The sequence below is a fragment of the Rhipicephalus microplus genome, unplaced genomic scaffold (assembly GCF_043290135.1).
Source record: "Rhipicephalus microplus isolate Deutch F79 unplaced genomic scaffold, USDA_Rmic scaffold_508, whole genome shotgun sequence".
In the NCBI taxonomy this organism is placed as follows: Eukaryota; Metazoa; Arthropoda; class Arachnida; order Ixodida; family Ixodidae; genus Rhipicephalus; species Rhipicephalus microplus.
The window spans coordinates 40,001-50,929 of NW_027465069.1; the positions used below are offsets into that span (position 1 = coordinate 40,001).

General features: G+C 59.7%; 2 non-coding genes and 1 pseudogene across 2 annotated transcripts; all 3 read right to left on the reverse strand.

Moving 5' to 3' along the window:
- LOC142794818 (large subunit ribosomal RNA) overlaps positions 1-73 on the reverse strand; it is a 6,202-nt pseudogene extending 6,129 nt beyond the window's left edge.
- A 1,154-nt stretch (positions 74-1,227) lies between these two features.
- Positions 1,228-1,380, reverse strand: LOC142794820 (5.8S ribosomal RNA). The gene has a single exon (XR_012892643.1). It is a non-coding gene; the product is annotated as a 5.8S ribosomal RNA (ribosomal RNA).
- A 1,719-nt stretch (positions 1,381-3,099) lies between these two features.
- Positions 3,100-4,914, reverse strand: LOC142794822 (small subunit ribosomal RNA). Its single transcript, XR_012892645.1, has one exon. It is a non-coding gene; the product is annotated as a small subunit ribosomal RNA (ribosomal RNA).
- Positions 4,915-10,929: the final 6,015 nt, after the last annotated feature.

Genomic DNA, 10,929 nt, shown 5'->3' on the forward strand with positions numbered 1-10,929 from the left:
CCCTGTTGGTTTCTTTTCCTCCGCTTAGTGATATGCTTAAATTCAGCGGGTTGTCTCGCCTGATCTGAGGTCGACAGCGGATACATTCGCTTCCATCAACTTCCTGCACGACCGCGTGCGCTCGCCCTACCAAGTGCGCCCGCAACCCTGTACAGGGCCACTTCTTCACAAGGCTGGCAATCGGCTTCCCCGCTGCACGCGTGCGGCGCACAACCGGTGTGACGTGGAAGTGACGGGACACGTTCGTAAACCCATCGCGAACCGAGTACGACGCCCTACCAAGTGCGCCCGCAACCCTGTACAGGGTCACATCTTCACAAGGCTGGCAAGCGGCATTCCGCTGCGCGCGTGCGTCGTCCGAGCAGTTGCGTGATAAACGACCGTGTCGAAAGCCCAAACACCGCCGAGGCCAGTCGCCGCCGCCGCAAGGGCAGCCACGCAGCCTGGCGAGAGGCATCGTCTCGTGTAGCGTCGCCCCCGCCCCAACTGGAGTGGCCCAGTTTTTTGAACGGGACGGGAACTGCGAAGCACTTAGACCGACGGCGGACTACGACGAGAACGCCTTAAGCTTCGCCAACGTTTCGCCAACTCGTGCGGGAGACTTTTTCCGCTTCGCGGCAAGTCGTCGCGCCGTGCTCTCCGCATCAACCGCGTACGCAGCGAACCGCAAACGTCGGGCGCAGCCTCCTCACCTCCCTGCGCTTTGCGCGCGAACGTTCCCTGTTCGCGCGGCAAAGCCTGGAGGAGGCACGGCCCCGCAGCGTGTTCGAGCGCCCGGTCTACGGGACACCCTGCTTACTTCGAGGGCAACAAGCGCAACGCAAGGCTGCGATCTCGCGCACTTTGCGCACGGCTGGAGAAGCTTTGCTGGCCGGCTTTCGCTCCTCGTGTTTACCGTGCGTTAAAGTTGCGCGTCCGTGGCTCTCGCAGCTCTTGCGCGCCCGGTCGCAGAGAGGAGTACGCAACCTCGACCGCACTTTCCCTGCAGGCTTCCTTCCGACTCGAAGTCCTGCGGCGGTCTCAACGAGGTGCCACATCCTCAATGCAGTCGGTCGCCCCCGTTTCGGTTGGGCTCTGGCACGACGGTCGCCACCGTCTCGCCCTTGAGTGGCCGCTGTTGGCGCTCGCTGTGAGGTGTTCAGCGTGCTGTCCGTGTTGCCGACGCGGTCAAAACGAGTCGACGGCTCACGTTCCCTTGTGCGCCGAAGGCTCTCTTGATATGTGATCCGACCCTCAGACAGACGAAGCCAAGGGAAGACCCAAGGCCGCAATGTGCGTTCAAAGAATCAGTGCTCAGTGTGTCCTGCAATTCACACCAAGTCTCGCAGCTGGCTGCGTTCTTCATCGACCCGAGAACCGAGTGATCCACCGCTTAGAGTCGTGAAAAAGTGTTTGTTCAATTCCGTACAGTCAAAACCAAACGTTTCTGGCACTCGGCCAAACAGTGGCCAAGAAGGGCGCTTTTCAGCGCACGCTTGGACTCCAAAACTCTGCCGCGCCTTTTTCGGCTGCCGCAAATCGAGCAAACGGTGTGTTTCGGACGGCGTTTCGCTTCCGCTACTTGCGAGTGCTTTCGTGGTCCACCCCTCTATAAATACTCGGGAGGCGTCGAAGCCGGTTCTCCAAGCCGGACCCGTAGGTATCGTTGTGTGCTCGCTCTCATTGGCCCGCCTAACCAGAAAATGCCTGCGGTACACCCATTTGGATAAGAGTGCACGCAGATGCGGGCCTCGACGGCTACACATTTCCTCGGGCGGCCGCCTCCCGGCCTCCGTGGAGCGCGGGATGCACGGTCCCATCGACAAGCCTCTCCCGTTTTTACCGTGGCGTCGCGGTTCACCACGGCGGGCGGGTCGGTCTCCTCCGCATAAAAAGGGGGACCCCCGCTTTTTGTTCCACGAAATCGCACAAGCTTTTTTCGCATCCACGGTTTGCCACCGCACACCAAAATGCCGATCCGGCTGCCTACTTTAGCCAACAGGTGGAGCCAGGCGCGCCGTACTTGCGCGGCACTTCCCACGTCCACCGAAGTCGGTGCCAAGGACCACTTTCGGCGCCGGAGCCGCGTACGAGCCTACTCGAGGCGGAAGAACGAAGCCAGCAAGGGCCTGGCCGCAAGTGCGTTCAATTGTCGGGACGTCCAAGTCCCTCGTTCTTCCGTGCTTCCTCTTTCGGCAAGTCGTTGCGGCACCTTCCCAAAGCGCGCAGACCCGCTAATCGCGACGAGCGCGACGTGGCCGTGCCGCCTTTCCCTCGGCAGCAAGCAAAACGCCTGGCAACGTCGACGCTCCCCTAACCGCGATCTCGCACCGTGTTTCGTGTGGCGAATTCAAAAGCCGGCCGGCGCTGCTGCAACCATTACGGTCGGTACGCATACGCCGCGGAGGGCGGGACGGTCATCGGAGCGTGCGGTTCCTCCATCGAGTACTGCGCACCTCGGCCGTCGCATCGCCGTGCCATGACCGGCCGCGCGTCAACGCGAACCGGTGCCAGCGAGATCCCTCGCCTGCAAGAACCGACCGGCAGCCTCCGTCACCCGAGGACGCGGAAGCGCTTGCCGCGGACGGCGGGACGGTATGCACTGGTGCACAGCGGACCCGTCACATCGCCAGTTCCTTGACCGACCGCCGACGCTTGTGCCGTTCCTCTCGTACTTGGCAGTCGCCGCGCGATTGTCGGGTCTCGTTCTTGCACGCTCGAACGGTCGGGAGGGCACTCGGCTGGCGTTTCGGGAACGCGCAGCCTCGCCTTCTACCGACGTAACCACGACTCGCCGTTCGCGCTCCGCCGCTCCTGTTTACAGTACTAGGCGGTCCCGCAGCGGTCGGGTCGCGCATTTCGAGCGCTTCGAGCCACGGTGCAGTGGCGGGTCGAAAGCCGACCTATGAGTGCGTTGCGCCGTTTGTACCCGCGTCCGCCACCTGGCCGACCGTCCAAGGTCGCGGTGTTGGCGTCCGCTGGGCGCAACAATTTGTCACGGGGTGCCGCTCCACATTCAGGCAGCCCCGTGGGGAAAAGCCGACCCCGCGTCCAAACGGGGTCAGCGGCAGAAAGTGTCGGGCGCAGACGCAGCTGAGGCGCTCACCCTTCACAATCCGTTAATGATCCTTCCGCAGGTTCACCTACGGAAACCTTGTTACGACTTTTACTTCCTCTAAATGATCAAGTTTGGTCATCTTTCCAACAGACCGGCGCAACCGAAAGGCCGCGCCGGACATCGGTCCGAAGACCTCACTAAATCATTCAATCGGTAGTAGCGACGGGCGGTGTGTACAAAGGGCAGGGACGTAATCAACGCGAGCTTATGACTCGCGCTTACTGGGAATTCCTCGTTCAAGGGGAACAATTGCAAGCCCCTATCCCAATCACGAAAGAAGTTCCACGGGTTACCCAGTCTTTTCAGACAGGGATAAAGACACGCTGCTTCCTTCAGTGTAGCGCGCGTGCGGCCCCGGACATCTAAGGGCATCACAGACCTGTTATTGCTCTGTTTCGTGCGGCTAGGAGCCGCTTGTCCCTCTAAGAAGGTTGTAAGGTGCTGGGAACCCCGCACCTATTTAATAGGCTAGAGTCTCGTTCGTTATCGGAATTAACCAGACAAATCGCTCCACCAACTAAGAACGGCCATGCACCACCATCCACCGAATCAAGAAAGAGCTCTCAATCTGTCAATCCTCCCAGTGTCCGGGCCGGGTAAGTTTTCCCGTGTTGAGTCAAATTAAGCCGCAGGCTCCACTCCTGGTGGTGCCCTTCCGTCAATTCCTTTAAGTTTCAGCTTTGCAACCATACTTCCCCCGGAACCCAAATACTTTGGTTTCCCGGAAGCTGCCCGCCGAGTCATTTGAGTAACTCAGGCGGATCGCTGGTTGGCATCGTTTATGGTCAGAACTAGGGCGGTATCTGATCGCCTTCGAACCTCTGACTTTCGTTCTTGATCAATGAAAACATTCTTGGCAAATGCTTTCGCAGTAGTTCGTCTTGCGACGGTCCAAGAATTTCACCTCTAGCGCCGCAATACGAATGCCCCCGTCCGTCCCTCTTAATCATTACCTCGTATTCCAAAAACCAACAGAACAGAAACGAGGTCTTGTTCTATTATTCCATGCAAGTTTATTCAGGCGACTCGCCTGCGTTGAGCACTCTAATTTTTTCAAAGTAAAAGCACCGGCCATCTCGAGGCACACAATGAAGTGCACCAAGAAAGAACCGGCATGATGTTCAGTCCGAGCCGTCGCATCGGGTAGATGCACTACTCGTCTGGAACTGAGATCCAACTACGAGCTTTTTAACCGCAGCAGCTTTAGTATACGCTATTGGAGCTGGAATTACCGCGGCTGCTGGCACCAGACTTGCCCTCCAATTGATCCTCGTTAAAGGATTTAGAGTGTACTCATTTCAATTACGGGGCCTCAAAAGAGTCCCGTATTGTTATTTTTCGTCACTACCTCCCCGTGCCGGGAGTGGGTAATTTGCGCGCCTGCTGCCTTCCTTGGATGTGGTAGCCGTTTCTCAGGCTCCCTCTCCGGAATCGAACCCTGATTCTCCGTTACCCGTAACAACCATGGTAAGCAAGTAACCTACCATCGAAAGTTGATAAGGCAGACACTTGAAAGAAACGTCGCCGGCTCGTGGCCATGCGATCAGCACAAAGTTATCCAGAGTCACCACACAATACGGGCCGAAACCCGATCGATCTTGGTCTAATAAAAGCACCCGTTACCCAAAGGGCTCCAGGCTCACTGCATGTATTAGCTCTAGAATTGCCACAGTTATCCAAGTAGGAAGAAACGATCTAAGGAACCATAACTGATTTAATGAGCCATTCGCGGTTTCGCCTTATTTCGGCATGTACTTAGACATGCATGGCTTAATCTTTGAGACAAGCATATGATTACTGGCAGGATCAACCAGGTAATCGTTCGACTGCGCGTCCGTCCTCGCCCTCGGCGGGCCGGACGCAGTCTGTGTGCGGCGGAGGCCACCTTCAGGCGCCCCAACACGCTTATTTTGCACTCCGAGATGACGGCGTTCGAGCTCGCTACGGCACAACCTTCCCGAAAGACGAGTGGGAGCCGTGCGGCAAGAAGCACGTTCATGCTCGCTCTTTTTCGTTGCATCGACTCGGTCGCGCCGTGCGGGTTGCCCAAGCCCGCTGCACTGTCGGTGGACCGGCCGGAACTAGCAACGGAGCCGAGACTGCAAAGCCGCCAGACGACGGGTCACGCCCGCGTCTTCGGCGCTTTCGCATCTGAATCGCCCGAGGACGACACGGAACACACCTCGATATCGTGGTAAAACGGCACCGTCCGACAACCAGCCCCTAACGCATCAAGCGGATGAGGCTGCAGACGACTGCCGTGGATTCCCCTGGAGCAGACCCGAGGACACGCTTGACGAGGCCGAAGCCCGCCGCATATCAGACACCCGGTCGCTTTCGCGTACGCCGCTCACGAGAACCCCCACATAATAGCAGCGATAAGTACCCAGACCTCCTTGGGCCCTAATACGAGCGTACTCGAGAAAATTTCACCGCGGGTGTGCCCCGAAACGTGTGGCATGTTGAGCGTGCCACAAGTCTACGTCGCTCTCAAACCCGCCGAGGTCGTAGAATTTGCGACCCTACTCACGAAATTCCCACCGAGGATACGGCCGCAAACGTACCGCACCTTGGGTAGGCCACGAGTTTGTGCAACACTACGCTGACGGCACAGCACCGAGGTCGTGCGCGCACGCACGGGAAAATTCCGCCGCGGTTTCTGCCGAAAACGTGAGGCACCACGACTCTCCGCAAGTTCGCGTCGACTGCGAAAGACCGAAGTCGTGAACGACGTGTCCGCTACTCGCCGCCGACACGCTGGACACCAAACGTACAACGACTCGACGGCGTCGTAGAGGCCCACGACGCGGTTTTCCTTAACGACGTCTCGGCGTGGCACCGACAGGTTAGAACGGCCGACCAACGTTCCCTGTCCGCCGTTCGGCTCAGTCGAAGGGCTCGGCGACTTCGGCAACGCTGCGAAGCCGCACGGTGACGCACGCCATGTCCCCATTTTTTTTTTTCTTTCTGCGTCTGCCGGGGTGCCCCTATAATAGCAGCGATAAGCACCCAGACCGCCGTGGGTCGCTCGCCCCGGCTGACGTGGTTTTTCGTACTCCTGCGGCGGTCGCCGTCAAGCACGTCCAAATACGCTACTTTCGTGGGCGCATTCACGCTCTTTCGCTTCGCCGGAGTGCCAGCACTCACTCTGCCAAAAACGGCGAACATCCGAGCGGCGGTTCCCACTTTTGCGTCGGCGTCGCAAACCCCGCCCCGGCAGACGAGGTTTGCCGTACTCGTGCGACGGTGGCCGGCGGGCACGTCGAAAGACGCCGATATCGTGCGCGAATTGGCGCACCTTGGCTTCACCGGAGTGCCGCCACTGACTCCTCCAAAAACGGCGAAGATCCGAGCGGCGCTTCCCACTTTCGCATCGGCGTCCCGAACTCCGCCCCGGCTGACGCGGTTTACCGTACTCGTGCGACGGTCGCCGGCGAGCACGTGGAAAGACGCCGATATCGTGCCCGAATCGGCTCCGTTCGGCTTCGCCGGAGTGCCAGCACTGGCTCGGCGAAAGACGACGAACATCCGAGCGACGGTTCTCACTATTGCGTACGCGTCGCAAACCCCGCCCCGGCAGACGCACTTTGCCGTACTCGTGCGACGGTCGCCGGCGAGCACGTAGAAAGACGCCGATATCGTGCCGGAATCGGCCCCGTTTGGCTTCGCCGGAGTGCCAGCACTCACTCGGCCACAAACGGCGAACATCCGAGCGGCGGTTTCCACTTAGCCGTCGGCGTCCCGAACTCCGCCCCGGCAGACGCGGTTGCCGAGCTCGTGCGACTAGCGACCGCGAAGCCGTCTCGCGACGCCGCTTTCGTGCGCGGCTCCCACTGCGACCTGGGTCACCCGAGGTCGACGAGCAAAAAAGAATGTCGAAAAAAATTTTTTTTTTTTTTGCGTCTGCCGGGGTGCCCCTATAATAGCAGCGATAAGCACCCAGACCGCCATGGGTCGCTCGCCCCGGCTGACGTGGTTTTTCGTTTTCCTGCGGTGGTCGTCGTCAAGCACGTCCAAACACGCCACTTTCGTGGGCGCATTCGCGCTCTTTCGCTTCGCCGGAGTGCCAGCACTCACTCTGCCAAAAACGGCGAACATCCGAGCGGCGGTTCCCACTTTTGCGTCGGCGTCGCAAACCCCGCCCCGGCAGACGAGGTTTGCCGTACTCGTGCGACGGTGGCCGGCGGGCACGTCGAAAGACGCCGATATCGTGCGCGAATTGGCGCACCTTGGCTTCACCGGAGTGCCGCCACTGACTCCTCCAAAAACGGCGAAGATCCGAGCGGCGCTTCCCACTTTCGCATCGGCGTCCCGAACTCCGCCCCGGCTGACGCGGTTTACCGTACTCGTGCGACGGTCGCCGGCGAGCACGTGGAAAGACGCCGATATCGTGCCCGAATCGGCTCCGTTCGGCTTCGCCGGATTGCCAGCACTGGCTCGGCGAAAGACGACGAACATCCGAGCGACGGTTCTCACTATTGCGTACGCGTCGCAAACCCCGCCCCGGCAGACGCACTTTGCCGTACTCGTGCGACGGTCGCCGGCGAGCACGTAGAAAGACGCCGATATCGTGCCGGAATCGGCCCCGTTTGGCTTCGCCGGAGTGCCAGCACTCACTCGGCCACAAACGGCGAACATCCGAGCGGCGGTTCCCACTTAGCCGTCGGCGTCCCGAACTCCGCCCCGGCAGACGCGGTTGCCGAGCTCGTGCGACTAGCGACCGCGAAGCCGTCTCGCGACGCCGCTTTCGTGCGCGGCTCCCACTGCGACCTGGGTCACCCGAGGTCGACGAGCAAAAAAGAATGTCGAAAAAAATTTTTTTTTTTTTTTTTGCGTCTGCCGGGGTGCCCCTATAATAGCAGCGATAAGCACCCAGACCGCCATGGGTCGCTCGCCCCGGCTGACGTGGTTTTTCGTTTTCCTGCGGTGGTCGTCGTCAAGCACGTCCAAACACGCCACTTTCGTGGGCGCATTCGCGCTCTTTCGCTTCGCCGGAGTGCCAGCACTCACTCTGCCAAAAACGGCGAACATCCTAGTGGCGGTTCCCACTTTTGCGTCGGCGTCGCCAACCCCGCCCCGGCATACGCGGTTTGCCGTACTCGTGCGGCGGTGGCCGGCGGGCACGTCGAAAGACACCGATATCGTGCGCGAGTCGATGCTTCTTGGTCTCGCAGGAGGGCCGCCACTCACTCCTGCAAAAACGGCGAAGATCCGAGCGGCGCTTCCCACTTTTTCGTCGGCGTCGCAAACCTCGCCCCGGCAGACGCGCTTTGCCGTACTCGTGCGACGGTCGCCGGCGAGCACGTCGAAATACGCCGATATCGTGCCCGAATCGGCCCCGTTTCGCTTCGCCGGAGTGCCAGCACTCGCTCGGCCAAAGACGACGAACATCCGAGCGACGGTTCCCACTATTGCGTACGCGTCGCGAACCCCGCCCCGGCAGACGCGGTTTGCCGTACTCGTGCGGCGGTGGCCGGCGGGCACGTCGAAAGACGCCGATATCGTGCACGAATTGGCGCTCCTTGGCTTCACCGGAGTGCCAGCACTCACTCGGCCAAAAACGGCGAACATCCGAGCAGCGGTACCCACTTAGCCGTCGGCATCCCGAACTCCGCGCCGGCTGACGCGGTTGCCGAGCTCGTGCGACTAGCGACCGCGAACGCGTCTCGCGACGCCGCTTTCGTGCGCGGCTCCCATTGCGACCTGGGTTACCCGAGCTCGACCAGCAAAAAAGAAGGTCGAAAATTTTTTTTTTTTTTTCTGCGTCTGCCGGGGTGCCCCTATAATAGCAGCGATAAGCACCCAGACCGCCGTGTGTCGCTCGCCCCGGCTGACGTGGTTTTTCGTACTCCTGCAGCGGTCGCCGTCACGCACGTCCAAATACGCCACTTTCGTGGGCGCATTCGCGCTCTTTCGCGTCGCCGGAGTGCCAGCACTCACTCTGCCAAAAACGGCCAACATCCGAGCGGCGGTTCCCACTTTTGCGTCGGCGTCGTAAACCCCGCCCCGGCAGACGCGGTTTGCCCTACTCGTGCGACGGTCGCCGGCGAGCGCGTCGAAAGACGCCGATATCGTGCGCTAATTGGCGCTCCCTGGCTTCTCCGGAGTGCCGCCACTCACTCCTCCAAAAACGGCGAAGATCCGAGCGGCGTTCTCCACTTTCGCATCGGCGTCCCGAACTCCGCCCGGGCTGACGCGGTTTACCGTACTCGTGCGACGGTCGCCGGCGGGCACGTCGAAAGACGCCGATATCGTGCCGTAATCGGCCCCGTTTGGCTTCGCCCGTGTGCCAGCACTCACTCGGCCAAAAACGGCGAACATCCGAGCAGCGTTTCCCACTTTCGCATCGGCGTCCCGAAGCCCGCCCCGGCAGACGCGGTTTGCCCTACTCGAGCGACGGTCGCCGGCGATCACGTCGAAAGGCGCCGAATTCGTGCACGAATCGATGCTTCTTGGTCTCGCAGGAGGGCCGCCACTCACTCCTGCAAAAACGGCGAAGATCCGAGTTGCGCTTCCCACTTTTTCGTCGGCGTCCCGAACTACGCCCCGGCTGACGCGGTTTACCGTACTCGTGCGACGGTCGCCGGCGGGCACTTCAAAATACGCCGATTTCGTGGGCGCATTCACGCTGTTTCGCTTCCCCGGAGTGCCAACACTCACTCTGCCGAAAGCGGCGATCATCCGAGCGGCGGTTCCCACTTTTGCGTCGGCTTCGCAAACGGCGCCCCGGCAGACGCGCTCGTGCGACGTACTCGTGCGACGGTCGCCGGCGAGCACGTCGAAAGACGCCGATATCGTGCTCGAATCGACCCCGTTTCGCTTCGCCGGAGTGCTGCCAGTCACGGCGCAGAAAACGGCGAACAAGTGTTTTTTTTTTTTTTTTTCCTAGAATTTGTGTTATAGAAGGCACATTTGATATCGGACGATAATTTTCAACTTTATCACGCGCACCGATTTTCGTGTAGAGGTTTGCAAGTTTATGGGAATTTCTCCACTTGGAATAATGCGATTTAGTAGTACTACGAGAACTTCATGGATGTACTCAAGGGTACGGGGCAAGTCAGTTACGTCAACACCTGCAGATTTTTTACACTTCAAACTGAAAATTGTTGGTTGTGAGTCCTCGTGTGATATTAAAGGCCGATTCGCTAACACATAGAACAAAGAAAGAAAGGAAGAAAAAACGCCCGCGCTCGCTCAAGAAACCTGGGTTCGCAACAAGTGGCAACAACAAGCAACCGAGCGAGTGCGCCAAAACCCGTGGCGGCCGAACAAACGCGAAGTCCCAACCGCGTCAGCCGGGGCGGCACGGGACAGGAAAAATCACTTCAGCCGGGGCGGCGGGGCACCGAATAAACCTCGTCACCTCGTCGCAGGATAAAAGAGGAAACAAAAAGTCTAAACAGCGTCTGCTGGAGCGAATGCGTAATAAAACAACAACAACAACAAAAAAAAAAAACACCCGCGCTCAAGAAGTCTGCAATCACCACAAAAGGCGACTGTGACCGAGCAGCGTCAGCCGGGGCCGTGCGGAAACGGAAAAACCGCGACTACCGGGGCGTCGAGGCACCGAAAAATCCACTTCAGCCGCGGCGAAAAAAAAAAACAAAAAGAAAGACGGAGGGGGGGGGGGGGAACCACGTCTGCCGGGGCGAAGGAAAAAAAAAAACGCGTCTGCCGGGGCGAGCCCGGGTGCGGCACCACCGGGAAAACTGTGGCAAACAGACATGGCGATCGAGTGAGTGGGCCGCCAGCCAGGCTCAGCCAAAAAGTGCAAAGTCCGAACTGCGTCAGCCGGGGCGGCAAAAACCACGTCAGCCGGGGCGGCGCAA